This window comes from Parasteatoda tepidariorum, chromosome 11 (genome assembly GCF_982258835.1).
Source record: "Parasteatoda tepidariorum strain Cologne lab strain chromosome 11, Ptep-v5.0, whole genome shotgun sequence".
NCBI classification, from domain to species: Eukaryota; Metazoa; Arthropoda; class Arachnida; order Araneae; family Theridiidae; genus Parasteatoda; species Parasteatoda tepidariorum.
Window position 1 is genome coordinate 96,035,933 of NC_141765.1, and position 16,207 is coordinate 96,052,139.

Consider the following 16,207-nt stretch of genomic DNA (forward strand, 5'->3'; position numbering starts at 1 on the left):
TATCATATGAACACAAAAGAAAAATCTATATTTTGTAAATTCATGACTTTCTAGTGTGGAATTCAGTTAAATTTTCGCAAATACGATGGAAAAATGTGGTCAATCAAAAGCCTGTATTTTTGCGTATAGCAAAATGCGATATGTTTACAAAATTACAGGTTTCTGATTGGCTTGAGTGAGCCATTGTAATAGCGAAAATTTAGCTGAATTCCGCCCTAATGTCAGCAAGGATATGAATTTTTTGCAGCCAGATGACAAAGTTAACAATCAAAAGTATTTAATTTTAATTAATTGACAACATGATTCTACTTTTTCAATTTTGTTTCATAAAGCTACGGAAATATTTTAAAATAAAGACAACTAATTGACAATTTAAATCAGTGTTTCCCAAAGTGTGGTATGCGTACCCCCAGGGGTGCGGGAACAGTTCAGCGGGGGTACACAAAGGCTGAAAGCCCTTATATAGTAAGACGGAAAAGAGCAAAAACTGCTACGAAAGACATTTTATTTTAGCATTTTTTCGAGAAAAATAAAATATCTGTAACTATCAATATTTCTTCTATAGTTTTAAGATATAAGTAAAACTGCTTCTTTTCCAAGATAAAGAAGAAATTGTTGAATAGTTTTAAAGTAAACTCCTGTCGAAAACTAGCAATAACTTAAATGGTTTTTCTACCAGCCTTTCCTCTTTTCCGTCTCGCTTTTACCCCTGGGGTACACGTTCTTATGTAAAATATCTTGCAACAAACGAAAATTTCAAAACATTTTATTTAAAAATAAAACTAGCCATGAAACTTTATGATTAAGTATTTTTCTATTGACTATTTTTTGCAGAGATAACAGTTAATAATTAGTGGTATCAACAGCCAGATGTGATTTTAACTTTAGTGCCATTTTTTTACAGTAAAAAAATCCATTCATTTTTTTATCAGTGGTAGACAGCATTACGAGGAATTTAAAAAAGTTACACATAAGTCATAAGTTTGGGAAACACTGATTTAAATAATTACAAATATTTCAAGTACATTTAATTTAAATAAACTATAACTTCAATAATAACATTAAAAAAGTTAAAAAAGAAGATTTCGGATTGAAATATATACAGGACCTGTGAATTGTAATAAACTAAAAAAATAGCATTTTCTATTTAAAAATCTAAGGTCACACTTTTTTAAAAATATATACAATTTTATTGTGATGGCAAAATGAAAACTTTATTTGGCAAGGAGCCACAATAAAACAATTTATATACTTTATCAACCTCAAATAAACTGTACATTTAAAATATTTATATAACATATTTTTAATAAAAAAATTTCCTGCTTGTTGAAAAATACAAACAAGATACTAAAAATTTTTCATTTAAATTAATTTTTAAATTCATTATTAAAAAATTTTGATGAAATCCAAACTGCTCTGATCTATTTTTAAAAGCTGCTTAGATGTAAAAGTTAAATTTAGCTATTATTTTCATTTGTCTTAAGCGATTAATATGTATTTCTTACAAACTTTATTTTTATATACAGTAAAGCATTATTTTTATGTTCCTCACTTATCCTTTTCCGTTATTAACATTTATTATTACCATTATAATCAGTTATTTTATAATAACTTTTATTTATCTCTTTCATTTATTTGTCATTTCATAGTATTTCCAGTTTATTCTTAATCTATGCATCTTAATTTTTTTTTATGTTAAAAAAACAATTGGTTACATGTCTCATTTTTTTGAAGTATATAATTTTTTCGCCTGGATTCATAAAGTTCTAAGCAAGGCTCACAAAAGGAATCCTCCCCCCCCCCTAATTTCAACTAAGTAAGTCCCATAAAAAAGTAGTAGTTAAGAATAGGGAGTAGGGATTAAATTATTCGCTGAAAAAGAATGAGATATGCATAAAAGATCAGTACTCACAAAAAACTTTGTATAGAAACTTTAAAAAGAACTTCATTATTCAAATCTCATATCTCTGAGCACGGTTTTTAGAAACATTCCTACAAATCAAAAAAATTTTTAAAAGCACAAAACAATTTCACTGACAGATAATTGTAACAGGTGTTTTGTTAACTATATTAATAACCATGTTGATTGTTTTCTACATCATTAATATTAGGTTGAAAACTAATGCTCCCATCAAGTCATTATTAAAAATTTTATTTCAATGGTGAATTTGCATTTTGTTTCCTTTTAAGTTATATGTCCGTTGGTTTATACACTGATAATATATCAGTCCCCTGACAGATATAAAGAATAAGCTTTACTATACTATAATTTTTTTTTATTTTGCCCTTTTTAAAAAATGGTGGTTTAATGCAGCAAAAAAGTTAAAAAAGTTTTTCTTAACAAGGAACTTTGATCATTAACTGAGACTACCAAAAGAAATTATTTTCTAATATTAAGTCACTTTGGATTTAATATTAAATTGGGGAATGGCGGGATAAATTAATTCAATATGAGACTGGTAATTTTCAGAAAAAAATTTCATTTTGGCGAACAGATGGATTTTTATGATATTTCAAGCTTTATTGTATTATAATTCAATTATAAATATTGCAGAAATAATTTAGTTAAATTTTTATTTTCAGTAGAAAAAGATATACCTTAAATTTAGCTTTTAACAAAATCACTTAATAGAAAAAAATAAGGCATACTTGCTTATTTCAAATAAAAATCTATCAGATCTAGCCATATTATCAATTTCTATGCTATGTTCTTCCAAAAGGACTTTTTCCTCATGACTAGGCATAAACTTCAAAAGCTTTAAAACAAGAATAATGATATTAAATAAAAAATTACAAGAAAAAGAGTAACATACAGGTAGCTACATAATTTCTGTACTTTATAAATAGTTTTAAAATCCTTGCAAAAATGAAGTAAAAAAAATATATGCAATATGAGTTGCAACTTAAAATTTACAGTGAGGTAAAATTACAGTGAGGTAACTTAAGTGGTGAAAAAAATCAGTATTGCTTGAGAAATTTTTTGAGGGAGATAGCTGAATTAAACAACATTCTGAAAAAGATCCTTGGCATCAAGCAATGTACTGTAAAAAAATTTTTCTTCTGGTGCGTTATTATACAAAATGGCCACCATACAGCTTTTTTTTTTGTACTGAAGACTTACTTCTTGAAGGGTGCATGGCTGGACAAGTAGCACAGCGAATTTTTAAGTTAGAATGAAAAAGCCGTTTTAATTTACCACAGTGTAAGAAAACATTCCCTAGAACAATCACTAAAAAAAACAGTTTATAGCAAGAAAACAATGCAATAAAATAATTTGAATTTTTTAAAAAAAAATCTATTGTCTCAATTATTACAGAAATAACAATTTATAAACTTTAGATATAATTTTATTTTAATATTTTTGGAAATGACTGACATAGTTACATTTCACGAGGAAAAAAAAATAAAGATAAATTTTCAACTAATTCAAATATAAATTTAACTTTGTAATTATATAGGGTGGTTTTTTATTATGTAGTTTCAGAATCTAAATAATGAATGATAATTATCAAATAGCAAGTGGCTTAAATTACGACTTTTTTAAAGCATGTTTTACAAACATTGCAAGAAGAATAAAATTATGTATGAAGAATAAAAGTTGTATGAAGAAATGTATGAAAAATAAAAGTTGAGATATAGTATTATTTCTTAAATAAATTTGAAATATTCAAAAAAAAATCATAATATAACATAAGAACAAAATATATACTTTGGAGTAGGAAGGAGGAAAATGGATGGTAATGGGATTCGCTAATATAATTTTATTTAGTATTTCTGTATTGCTAAGTAAATAATACATGGAATGACATTATAAAAACTATTGTTCTATGTTTCACTGCTTAACAGCAATACAGAAAATTAATTAAAACTATATCACCTAATTATTCTACTACCATCCAAATCTTCCTCTAGCTTACTCCAAAAAATAAAAAGCAATGCAAGATAATATCAGAATACAAAATCTAACATCATATAGCATCAAAACTAATGCAAACAGTGACTTTTTGTATCTTTTTAATATTAGAAGTTATGCAAGATAACGTTAGATTTTATTGATTTTCTGATGTTATCTAATACTAGTTGCTACTTTGGTAATGTTGTGTTTAAAAAAAAAGAGGACAGCATCAATGGTCAAAAGAACCAGTAGCTGATGGGTAACCAGGGGCCTCAATCATTAGAAATTAATTTAAATTGATTATTTATTTAGTTACAATGCAAAAAATTATTACAATATTCAAATTCCAAGTAAACTTAATTTGCAGAAACATTAAAAAAAAGAACATTTAAGAAAAGAAGCTTATTGTTATAAACCTAAAAACAGTCAGACTGATTAGAAAATATCAGAGAATCCATAGCAAATAATTGAATTTTTCGACTGACCTATGACATATGAAACCTACAAGGGAAGAACAGTTTAAGCGAAATGAGAAAGCTGATACAAAGAAAGATGATTTTGCGTGGGGAAAGGTAGAGTTTTAGCATAGTACCGTCCTTCTTCACTGTGTAATAACACCCAAAAAGAGACTATTTTTCACATGATTACTTTGTCAAAACTTAGCAATGCTCAAAATGCAACAGATGGAGATCCAAGTATAGCTCGTTCACCAGGAGTTGGCACTTGGCTCCACCTTCATCACGTGGTATGCGACGATACTATTGCGCTATTTTTGGGAGAAGGTTGTGAGCAATCCTGAACAATGTTGCTATTTGGCGATCGTTTGGCAAAAATATTTATTTCGCAAACTTTATGTGCATTTTTTTAACAATGAATATTCCATAAATTTGACGATATTTTACACTTTTTATGATATTTCTTTCTTTTGAGTGAATAGTTTGTCCTTTATGAGACATTTCGCTGGGAGAACAACAGTTTCTAAATTTAAACTATATTTAATTAGCTAGTGTAACAAAACGTATATTAGCAGATGATAAAGCAAAGTAAGTGAAAAAGAATTCACTTTCTGTGTTTGGCGCAAATTAAGGGTTGTCTTAATTTCAACAACGGAGATGTTTCTCTTCAAACTCCCGCGCTGAAATGAACTCTGCGTCCGAGGAGGTGGAGCCAAGTCTCAACTCCTGGTGAACGAACTATATCCTTTTTTGAGAAAAATTGACTTAAACTGTTCTTCCCCCTTAATATACCTACTTATATATAAAGATCAATTATCTGCTCAACCATATCTTTTGGTAACTGTTCCTTATTATCCATACTAAGAATTGTTCTACAAATTTCGTCATTTGAGAGTCTTAATTTTGATAACAATATTGTACAATTTTGAACATGCCTACCATCAATGACAGAGAGTTCTCTTGATTTGGCTTAAGTCACCACTGCTGGTATATCTTCTATAACTGAACCAATGCACTACAAATTAATAACAAGTACTTAAGAAAAGCATAATAGGCATTCATTTAAAATATGCAAAATGTACACTTATATAATATAAATGTATACGTTTATAATAGCTTTTAATTTTCTGTAATAGATCAAAGAGACTGATATTTTTTTTAAGAAAAGGTTGAGACTTGTTAATTAGGGTGTGTTTAAACTTTTTTTTTTTAATTTTGAAACCTAACTAATATAGAAAAGCTGCTTCAAAGAAAAACTGATATGACTAATTTTCACAAAACAAACGTAATAATCTTTTAAAATTAACAATAATGTAGAGTAATTCCTATTTCTTTACTATATATACATGTGTATGTATATTTCACCACAGTTTTCAAATTAGAAATAAACAGAAAATCTCAATATTTACGATCGTTCAAGAGTTATGCACTGAGAATAAATTTCAGTAGAAACTTATCCAAGTCTGAAATACTTCATAACTTAAAAGGAATATTACCTATGAACAAACACAAAGAAATTGAGAAAAAAACACAGAATATATTTTTAATTTTAATCTAAGTTTAATTTTATACATTAAATCCAATGCAATCAGAGAAAAAAAATTATTTGACTAATTTTTATGAAAATGTTACCTGCTGTTTTTGATAAGCACAAAATGTCTTATCAAATTTTTGTAAATCAATATCTTTGTACAGTTTTCCCAAACGGTTCAAATAACATTGGTTATACACTTATGAATTATTTTTTTGAAATGTATATTAATAAGCAAGTTTGTTTTTCTTACTTCTGGTAGCTTACACCAATTAAAGGATTTCAAAGGATTTGATGGCTGAGGAATATTTTTAGACATCACTCTTGACAAATTTAAAGGTTTGTCATTTAATGAACCTAAAAAATTATTCATACAGAAAATAATCACAATAATAAATCAAAGACACAAAAAAACATAATATTCAATAAAATTTCTACAAATAAAAACAGTTGAAAAATTACCATACTAAAATATTTGTTCAGAATTCACTTGACCCTATAAGCATTGAGCTCCTGGGTAATATTGTGCAAAAATTTCCTAGCTATACACTAACATTGAATAACAAGGGGCAGGGATTGATTTTTTGATGCAGTAAAGTTTGCAGCTAAGAAATCATAAAAGCACATAAAACTGCATGAAGCTAAGAAGGAGACTTAGATTTCATTGAAATCATCTCTTTTTACATGAATGCTTTTCCAACCAAGAAACAATTTTTAAGTCTAAAGACTGTCATTTATGTGCAGAATTGCCAGAGACTACAGTTTTAAAATTTATGTCATTTGTTAAATTTATGATGGGTTTTTCTTTATTTGTATGAATGGTAAACTAAGTTAATAAATGAATAATTTTTCCCTTAAAACTGTTTCTTTTTTTATTACCTAACATTTTCAGAAAATTCAATATTTATCAGCAATTTTATATGCCTCGATATATTTGTGGTTTTATATCATAGTCAACAACTTGGGGTTAAGAGATTGTTGCCGATGTGCATCATCACCAAGAGAAATTTTGGCTTGGATTATTATTTAAGTGAAGGATTGACAGAGAGCATAATTTTAAAAATTGTCTGCTTTATAATGGAAGTTCCTGAAAATTGAAAAAGTTTTAGTTAATATATGCAAAGGTTTCACCTCAAAACTGTACTGTCCTTTTTCTTACATGTCATTCTAACAAAATTCAATATTTTCAAACAATCCTATTTTCCCTAATGTACTTATGGTTGTATAGAAAACCATTTCAAAGAATAAATACTTTTAAAATTTTCATATAACTACTAAAAAGTACACAGAATTTTGTGTCTTGACTGGATAACAGTGATAACAGAATATTATATTGAAATTGAATGCATTAACACATATTGTATTTATGTGAAATAAAAGCTGTTTTACCGATACGAAATGGAGGTGGTGGTGGAGGACATGGTACTATTCCAGGTGCTGGGGTTATTCCAGCTTTAGCATCATCAGATAAACATCCAGCTTTTGCCAAATTTTCAACTTGAGTCCTTTGTTGTTTTTCCATCTCAAGCTACATTAAAAAAAATTATGAATTAAATAAAGGGGTCCAATAGTAAGGCAAAGTCCATGTATATGCTTAATATTATATACATGATCTTTGCCTTACTTACCTTAATTTATCTCAAGTAATCATAATTTTCAGAATTCACACACATTCTGGCTAATCAAACTTTTACTATGTATTTATTGTATTCACAAAAGACATTTTCATTTGAGAACAAATTATAAATTGTGTGGGAGCAAATTAAGAATGTGCTAGAACCTATAAAATTTCAAATTTAGAACAGAATTACTAAAGAGGTCAAACACCCTTTTGGGATTTATTGTAGATGCCCTAGTTAATCACTAAAATACTTATCATATTTTAATTAGGGGTATTATATTATATATTATACCATTAAATATCAATACAATACTTGTGCAAAAAGGATTTTAACTTTTACCTATTTGGTTGCATCCTTAGTGCAGTTTTTAAGTTGTCTAAAAGTTTTGAATGGGCTATTATTTCATCCTCTTCACGTGGAAACAATAACTGAAGCATACAATAGTAAAAATTTTATTCTGTTAACTGAAGAATAGGGATAAATATTTCAAAAATTAACTACAATGTTAATTTTGCGAATAAAACAAAAAGATTTATTTCAAAACTTACTTCCAATAGTGTAGGGTGATTCCAATAGAGATGTGCCAAGTGTTTTTAAAAATACTGTCTTAAACATGAATTTCAAGTGCAACTAAATAGATGATATGGTTGGTAATGTTTCTGATACAATGACCAGAAGTCATCTAATTTAGCATTTTTATGAAAAGAAAACCCCATGTTTTTTTTAATAAAACCTGCAATAGGAGAATCACGAAATGAAATAGAGGTAAATGGAATGTACTTAATTCATGTAAACTAGGAAATATGAAAAAAAAACTTTTGATTGTTCAATTTTTGCTTTAACATAACTAGTAATAGTTCATGTTTAATAAGCTTTGTATTTCCTAAATAGGGTTGATGTTTGTTGCAAGTACATAACAGAATTTATTATAAACTGTTCAGTATGAAGACAGATTTTATACTTATAGTTTTCAACCTAATCACTAAAATCCTGACAAGTATTTTAACATTTACATACCCTGATGGAATGAGTAGTTCATGTTATGAAGAATAAAAAACATAAACTAAATTTAATATTCACTTTTACTTAAACTAATAGCATATAAAGGTTTGAGTGATGAGCATCATTCACAGAAATTTTAGTCATGATTAAATTTAGCCAGAATAAATTTATTCTGAATGATTATTCCATAGCAATTAAAAAATAATTCAATGTACTAGCAGTAAACTCCTTACTCTTTTTTACAAATAGATCTGTAAGCTAACAAATATCACTACTGATGTCATATTTAAAATAGTTGAAAAACTGAACTGTCAAAAGTTAAATTCAAAACAATGGGTACTGCTTAACTAGTCAGAATTTCCTTGTTTGCCTATCCCGCTTGAACAATTCGTCATAGAATGCTATAACACTGACAATGATCTTCTTAGTGCTTTGAATTATATATATGCCAAATTTCATTGCATTTGGCACACAGACTTAGCCCAAAGACATTCATTTATATATAAAATATAATAATATTATAAATATGTATAATAACAAATTTAAAATAACTTTTATGTTTGGAAAAATTAGTACTTACATCATATTTATTCCTTTAATCACAAAACTAAGGAACTAGTAAAAATATGAGCCTTTATTACTTAAAATTTTTTAAAAAAATTATAGAAACATTCTATCAAAATAAGTGAACAGTAAAATATTTAGAGGAAAGCTGTTAATTGTTTAAGTTATAGTTTAAGAAGAAAGAAGTTATAGTTTAAAAAGGTTAGAAGTTACAGTTTAAAGCAAAATGTCGATATTTTAAGTTCAAAGTGAGTTTTTGCAGCTATCTTAAATTTACAGAAGAGGTCAGAGTGGTGCAAAACTTAAACATTGATATCTAAATAGGGAGGTGTTGTCTCTGATGAATTTGTACATGTAAATAGAACTAAGAGTTTAAAACTTAATGTGATTTAATGAAACAAAAAAAAAACAAAAAAAAAAAAATTACAAATTTAGACTAACAAATATTTAAGCATCTGACACTGCTGTCTGGGCTAGTGAGGTAATGTTTCATAAGTTTCATTTTCATTTAATTTTCAGTTTTATGTGAAATATTGATTATTAATATTGCTAAGAATTTTTAATTAAATTTATAACATTAAGTTTTAATTAAATATTTCTTTAAATTAAATTCTTTGGCGAATAAAAATACGCATTGTGGATACATAAGAGCTTTGTGGATACATAAGGGAGAATATCAAAAATTTTATGAGTTTTTAAAGATAACTTTTTCTTCAATGTTTGTTTATAGAATTATGGAAGCCAGGATGGCACTTTATAGACGGTGTCATGTGATGTGTATATATTTATGTATTATGTTAATATGTATTTATATCACTATGTAGGATTTATGCAGTGTTTTCCTTAAACAATTTTAGAAGCCCTGTCTACCCTTTGATCCCTATAAATGTACCCTCTTTGCCTTTTCTGTAAAAATAGCCACCATCTCTTAAAAACACTGCCTATTTATTCATATTCCATTTTTAAGAAAAATAAATGATAATTACACAATGGTAAAATTATCTGTGTTCATAGATTTAATTTTCAATACTATTACAAATATTTACTTTGTTAGAATTATTTTTATATGGTAAAATTTGCATAAGTATCTCTTTTTCCGAAAAGGAATATTAATGACTTTTTTTTAACCAATTTTAAAGTTATTTTTTAAATAAATACTTTATTTTAAAAAATACGCCATTAAATGCTTATTTTCTAATAATTTTCTGTTTGAGTTATACAAAAAAGCTTTCAAGCTGTTTATTGAAAAACAGTTTTTTTGTTTTACTTTTTTTTTACAACTAAATATAGATCAGAGTTGGATTGCATAGTATTCATATAAAGAGAAATTTTTGTATGATGAATTTTCCAAAATAAATTACTTAAAATCTAAAAAATATTTTACATTTTAAAAATATATTTCTAAGATGAGAAGCCAAAAATATTAGGAATTATGAATCAAACTGTGAACTTCAGGATGATTAAACCATAGCCATTCTCAAATAAAAACTAAAATACAATGATTTTAATCATTTATGAAGGAATTTTTCTTCTTAGTTAAGAATTAATTAACTTCTGATCATGTAAGTAAAACTTAATTGTACCTTAAATAAAGACCCAAAAGAACATGATCATAAAAGTTTCAATAAAACTCATAATTTATGAATTTTAAGTATTTACCCGGGTAAATACCCAGGGTATTACATAATATAATATCTAAATAGTGAAATACAAATTTTACAGTATCTTATCTGCTGTAGTGTATTTTACAGATATGACTTAATATTCTATTAAATTAAGGTAGTTGATAAATATGCATTTTACAGTGCTGACACCCTACTTACAACAATGCTCATAGTACTTTTCTTATTCCTGTTATAAAGAAATAGACTAGAAGAATTTAACACTAAGTAAAATTAATGATAGGATGATTTTAAACTTTTAACAAACGATAATTGATCAATATATAACTATACCATTTAAAAAGTGTTTACATAATAGAATGTTAAAAATATAAAAGGTAATACAAGGTAGTTAAAGGTAAGTAGTAAATGAAACATTTAGGTAGCAAAACGAAAACCAGCACCTTAGTTACATTTAGCAGGTCTATTATGTTACAAAAATAAATTAATAAATGACCCACATGTTAAAAATTCATATTGTAGGCTCGTCATATAAGAACTCGTTCATTATCAATTAATAAATTTAAAGTTTGGTTTCAGTAGTTATTATAAATTATAAAACACACAAGAAAGAGAATTATTGGCTTAAGTTATTTTTTAATTATGTAAATATTTTATTATGTAAATGCCTTTAACTACCTATTGTAAATTCTTGTTAGTCGTTTTTTCTAAGCATTTACCTCAAGAAGGAAACTTTAAAATACAAGGGAAAAATCTGTACTTTTTCCGGAGCACAATCATCTCTCTAATCTAATCAAAGTTCATAAATTGTATGTAAAATTTAAGTTTATTGTTAATTACTAACTAACCATTAGATCAGCTGATAGCCTCTAGTTTTTGACTACCAATGATACCACCATCAATTCTTTCTTGTTTGCAATCTTCAGCTTCCAAAAGAATTTCAAGGATGTCCAACAATTTCATCATCTAGATAAGAAAGAAAAAATATTTTAAATTAAGTACATAAATAAGCATAGCTATCAACATGAAAAAAGAAAAAAAAACAATCTGAGGATTTTGCAAAACTGTAAATTTTACACCAACCAACTCTCAAACCATATCGATATTTTTTTATGAGCTTCGAAATTTGATAATAAGCTCACTTTAAAACCAATTTCTAGAAAGTACCAATTTAACTAAGGAACTATTTTTTTTAATTTAAACTAATTATCGCTAAAAAAAAGTTTCTTAGTGATAAACTTTGTATATTTTGAGTGTCTTAAAAGTCAAGCAAATATTTGTACATAATGCTTTTTTTTATGATGGGTGCCCTTTTTTAGGGGCTCTTTCCAGTTTCCAATGGCATTTTTAAGGTCTAGAATGAACACCGTAGACTTTGTATCTTAATATAACAGTTACAAAACAATGAAATAAAGATAATATTTCAATCAAAAATAGCAATTGGAATACTGAGAAGTAATGTTTAAAAACATTAGAGCATTTCAGATTAACAAAGCTAAGTATTACACAATACACACAAATTTATCAAGAAAATAAATAAACAAATAAACTGGTTCCTCGAATGTTAAGCACTGTTTTAAACTAGCAAATGAATTATTTCAGTTTTGTTATCTCTTACTAATGAGTAAATTTCTTGTTCACTTCGTTACAGAACGATATAATATATATATATACCACACCAAACAGGTATACACCATTTATAATACCCTACACAATTCAATAATTTTTTCTCCAAATAAAACTTCAAAATAAAAGAGAGCACTTATAATAAATTTGAAACTAAAACTAGCTCAAAAATAACAAGTGTAATATCGACCTAAATAAAGCAAAAATTGAAATACTAGTACTATTTTGATCTTATGTATGTATCCCCATCCCTGCAGATAATTTCGTTTCTGAATATAATATTTATATAAAAATTACTATAACATAAAATACTCAAGCAACCTATCACTAGTCAACATGCAGAGTAAGTATTAAAAAAGGTTGTGCACCCCAAAATTTGTAGTTTCAAAGAATTTTTTTTATTTTAGTCGAATTTTTTTAATTTAAAAATTATCTTTTTGTTATTTTTTCAATTAATTAATGCTAAAAGCAATTCAAATGCTAATAAAAAAAAAATTGACATTAAATCAGTTTCGAAGGACTGTGTGAAAATATTTTTACGCTTTTAGCTTACTAATTTTCTATCCGTTATTAGTTTTTTTGGAATTCAAATTTTATGAAAGGTAAGATAGCAGTGCGCGGCAGACTATTTGGTAAACATCTTAAAAAAAAAGAGCAGAAATTAGAATAAATAATCTAATTCTAAGCGTAGAGTTTGCGTGTTTGAATCCCGCTTTTACCTTGGATTTATCCTCGAACTGTCCTTCTCAGTATTTTATTTTATTACTTTCGTTGAACAGCCGATCCAATTTCAGGGTTTACAACTACTAATGTTCAACACTGTAGTCTTGTAATTTTGAACCCAATACAGATGACAAGGGAACCCCTGGATCAAATATTCGGAGAAATTTTGCCTCCATGACGGACTTTTTTGATGAGACTAACCCGCATTATAGTTGCATGGAGAATAAAACAGCAAAAACCTCCCACGGTTAGCCTGACTGCAAAGGAACCCATGATCCGTCTACCACTGAGGACACTCACTATATTTTATTTTATTTAACAACCGATCCGATTTTTTGTGTTCACGACTACTCATGTCCAACTCAGTAGTCTTGTAATTTTTAACCAAATCCAGAAGACAAGGGAACACCTAGGCCTAGTATTGGGAGAAATTTGCCTACGTGGAGGACTTTATGATGGAACTAACCCGCATTTGAGTTACATGGAAAGGAAATCCCCTGAAAAACTCCCACAGTTTTGTTTTGCCTGACGACGAGCTGAATCTAACCCATGGTCCGTCTACTACTAAGGATACGTTACATCAGCACTGTGGTTGGTGCGGGCCGGGTGCAGATCTCGAATCAATAAGCCATTGTCGGGATTCGAACCCGGTTCACCGTATTAGAAGTCAAAAACTCTATCCCCTGAGTCACCGTGCTCCAACTTCTCTGTATTGAGCTATCTGTCTCTCTATTTGACAAAGGTATAATAAGAATAAAGAGGATATTTCCGTATCGTGATCTAAAACGCCAATTACGATCTCCAAGGAGCCTAATTGATTTTAATGGGGAAAATTATTAAGAAAAACATGTAAATGTTTGCTTGGGAGTGGCTATGAGTTACGCCCTTCGAGTTAGTCTCATTTTACGACGTTTCTTTTAGTTTCTCGCAGTCCGCTGCCCTGAAGTGGCCAAGACATAGCGATTATTCGATCACGGTACGGAAATCTTCCCAGCCTAAATTGAGCACACAAACCTGCAGATCTAATAAATAATAACCAAATTCTTCAGCAAGTTTGAGTCAATCTTATATGACTTTAAATGTTGCTACAGTTATCAAAGTGCCCTCGAATGATGATCTGTTAAATATTTTCTTTTTCTTGATTAAATTTTCTTTGAGGAATTTGCTTATTATTTTATTAAAGGCATAATAGAGCATGAATTCATTTTTTTTATTATCTATTACTAGCTGAGTACCCGTTTTTGCGTTTTTTCAATTTTTTTTCCATATTTATCAGTAATTAATTCGACTAAAAAAAAGTATAGTATATCGATATTTGAATATTGGGGAAAAGGAATAGAAATTCTATGAAAAAAATTGTAATGCTCACTGAAAGAAGAGTAAAAAAAAATATATATATATATATATATATATATATATATATATATATATATATATATATATATATATATATATATATATATATATATATATATATATATATATATATATATATATATATATATATATATATACAAATGTATTTTAATGAGTAATATAAAATCAAATTAAATATCTTTATTAAAGAAAATTTATAGAGTTTAAACAAAAAGCAAAACTTAAAGGCAAAATTTATTATCGCAATAATCGAACAAAAGATGCATTAATTTACGATAAAATTAGCACGAATAAGTAACTATGAGTAATTATTTGAATGTATTATTTATAATTCCCATGATGTAATAAATATCGGAATTTTTAAAATCATCTGGGATTGCATTATAAAAACTGTTAAAAATTAAAGAATAACATGGATTTTCAATAAAAACGGACAAAACACAGTACATTAAAAAGTGATTATTTAAATGTGTGATTTAAAACTCGCGTGTTGTAATGACTGAGATTTTTCACACTAAAAGCATAGCAATTACTTAGCATTATTCACGTAGTAACAAAGTATATTAAATTAAAATAAGTTTTACGTAAGATTGGAAAGAAGCTTTGGCTCTTAATTTGAAAAAATAATAACTTATAACCTGTTGCAACTTTCTTTTTTAAAAAAATCGTGACTTTCCTCTCCACATAAAGCAAATGCTGGTTAGTTTCACAAAAAGTGATGAGGAAAAGATACTTAATCCAGGAGTTCCCTTGTCTTCTGGATCGGGTTCAACTTAGGAATATAGTGAAGTTAATAAATTTTATCTGAAAAAGAAATGTAGTTATTATAGTTAGAAACAGTAATAAAAGTAATAATAAAAAAGCAATAGTTGTTTTAACTTTTCAGTTCAGTGCTATAGCGTAGGTGGAGAGTCCAAAAGCGAGAGTAAAGTCTGTAAATTTGCATGAATCGACCACAGTGCTGACTTGAAATATCTTCAGTGGTAGGATAGATCATGGTTTGGAGTCCCTTTGCAGTCGGGCTAATCGATAAAGGTTTTCATGGTTTTCCTCTCCAAGTAACGCAAATGCTGGTTAGTTCCACCAAATGTCCTCCACGAAGTCAAAATTTCGCCCTATACTTGATCTTAGTTTTCCCTTTTCTTCTGGATTGACTTCAAAATTTGAAGACTACGGAGTTGAAAAATAATAGTCCTAAACTCTAAATCTGGGTCGGCTGTTCAACGACGGTTGTTAAATAAAATAATTTAAAAACGAACCTTTAATTTTAAGAAAGACCTAAACTAAATGACTAGCACAATTGATTAGTATGTTATTGAAAATATAATTTGCGTGGTTGCGTACATAATAAGATCTTGAAAAATGTAAAAATACAACTAAATAGTTGGTAAAATAGTCAGCTGCGAAAACAGGCAAGACCGCGTAATTAAGGGATTAAGTTTCAAAAATGTTTAGTTTCAAAAATGCCCGCCAACTGTCGATGAGCGAGCGGCCTGCGGCAACAACCTAAATAAAATAATCAACAACAAAAAAAGAAAAAGAAAATAATAAGAATTTTTTTTAAAAAAAAATCCATAATTGCTTAGTAAGGTTTTTAACACACCCAATCTCAATCAATGTCGTTTTTCGATCTCTTTTTTTCGATTCTTAACCCTACGGATTTACGCATAGTTTTGAAAATACCATATTTTCAAAACGACATTATTACGATACACGAATTTTGAATTCTAGTTATTACTTATGACGCTCTTCATGTGTGTGGGTTAATGGTAAATTCAATGACTTTTCCG

The 16,207-nt window shown here is 27.8% G+C and overlaps 1 long non-coding RNA gene across 14 annotated transcripts in view; it reads right to left on the reverse strand.

Annotated features, from left to right (window-relative positions):
* The window catches only part of LOC147801929 (uncharacterized), a 70,021-nt gene that overhangs the window by 15,739 nt on the left and 38,075 nt on the right, over positions 1 to 16,207 (reverse strand). Inside the window, exons 1-9 of one of the 14 annotated variants that reach the window (XR_015430641.1) lie at positions 12,686 to 13,865; positions 11,540 to 11,657; positions 8,052 to 8,236; positions 7,843 to 7,931; positions 7,271 to 7,409; positions 6,135 to 6,238; positions 5,290 to 5,365; positions 2,650 to 2,756; positions 1,913 to 1,992 (exon numbers count right to left, since the gene is read on the reverse strand). This is a non-coding gene — a long non-coding RNA (uncharacterized LOC147801929). Of the gene's footprint in view, positions 1 to 1,912; positions 1,993 to 2,649; positions 2,757 to 5,289; positions 5,366 to 6,134; positions 6,239 to 7,270; positions 7,410 to 7,842; positions 7,932 to 8,051; positions 8,237 to 11,539; positions 11,658 to 12,638; positions 13,866 to 15,055; positions 15,222 to 16,207 lie in introns of those variants that run through there. The other 13 variants (XR_015430640.1, XR_015430638.1, XR_015430642.1 and 10 more) reach the window with 13 other exon arrangements.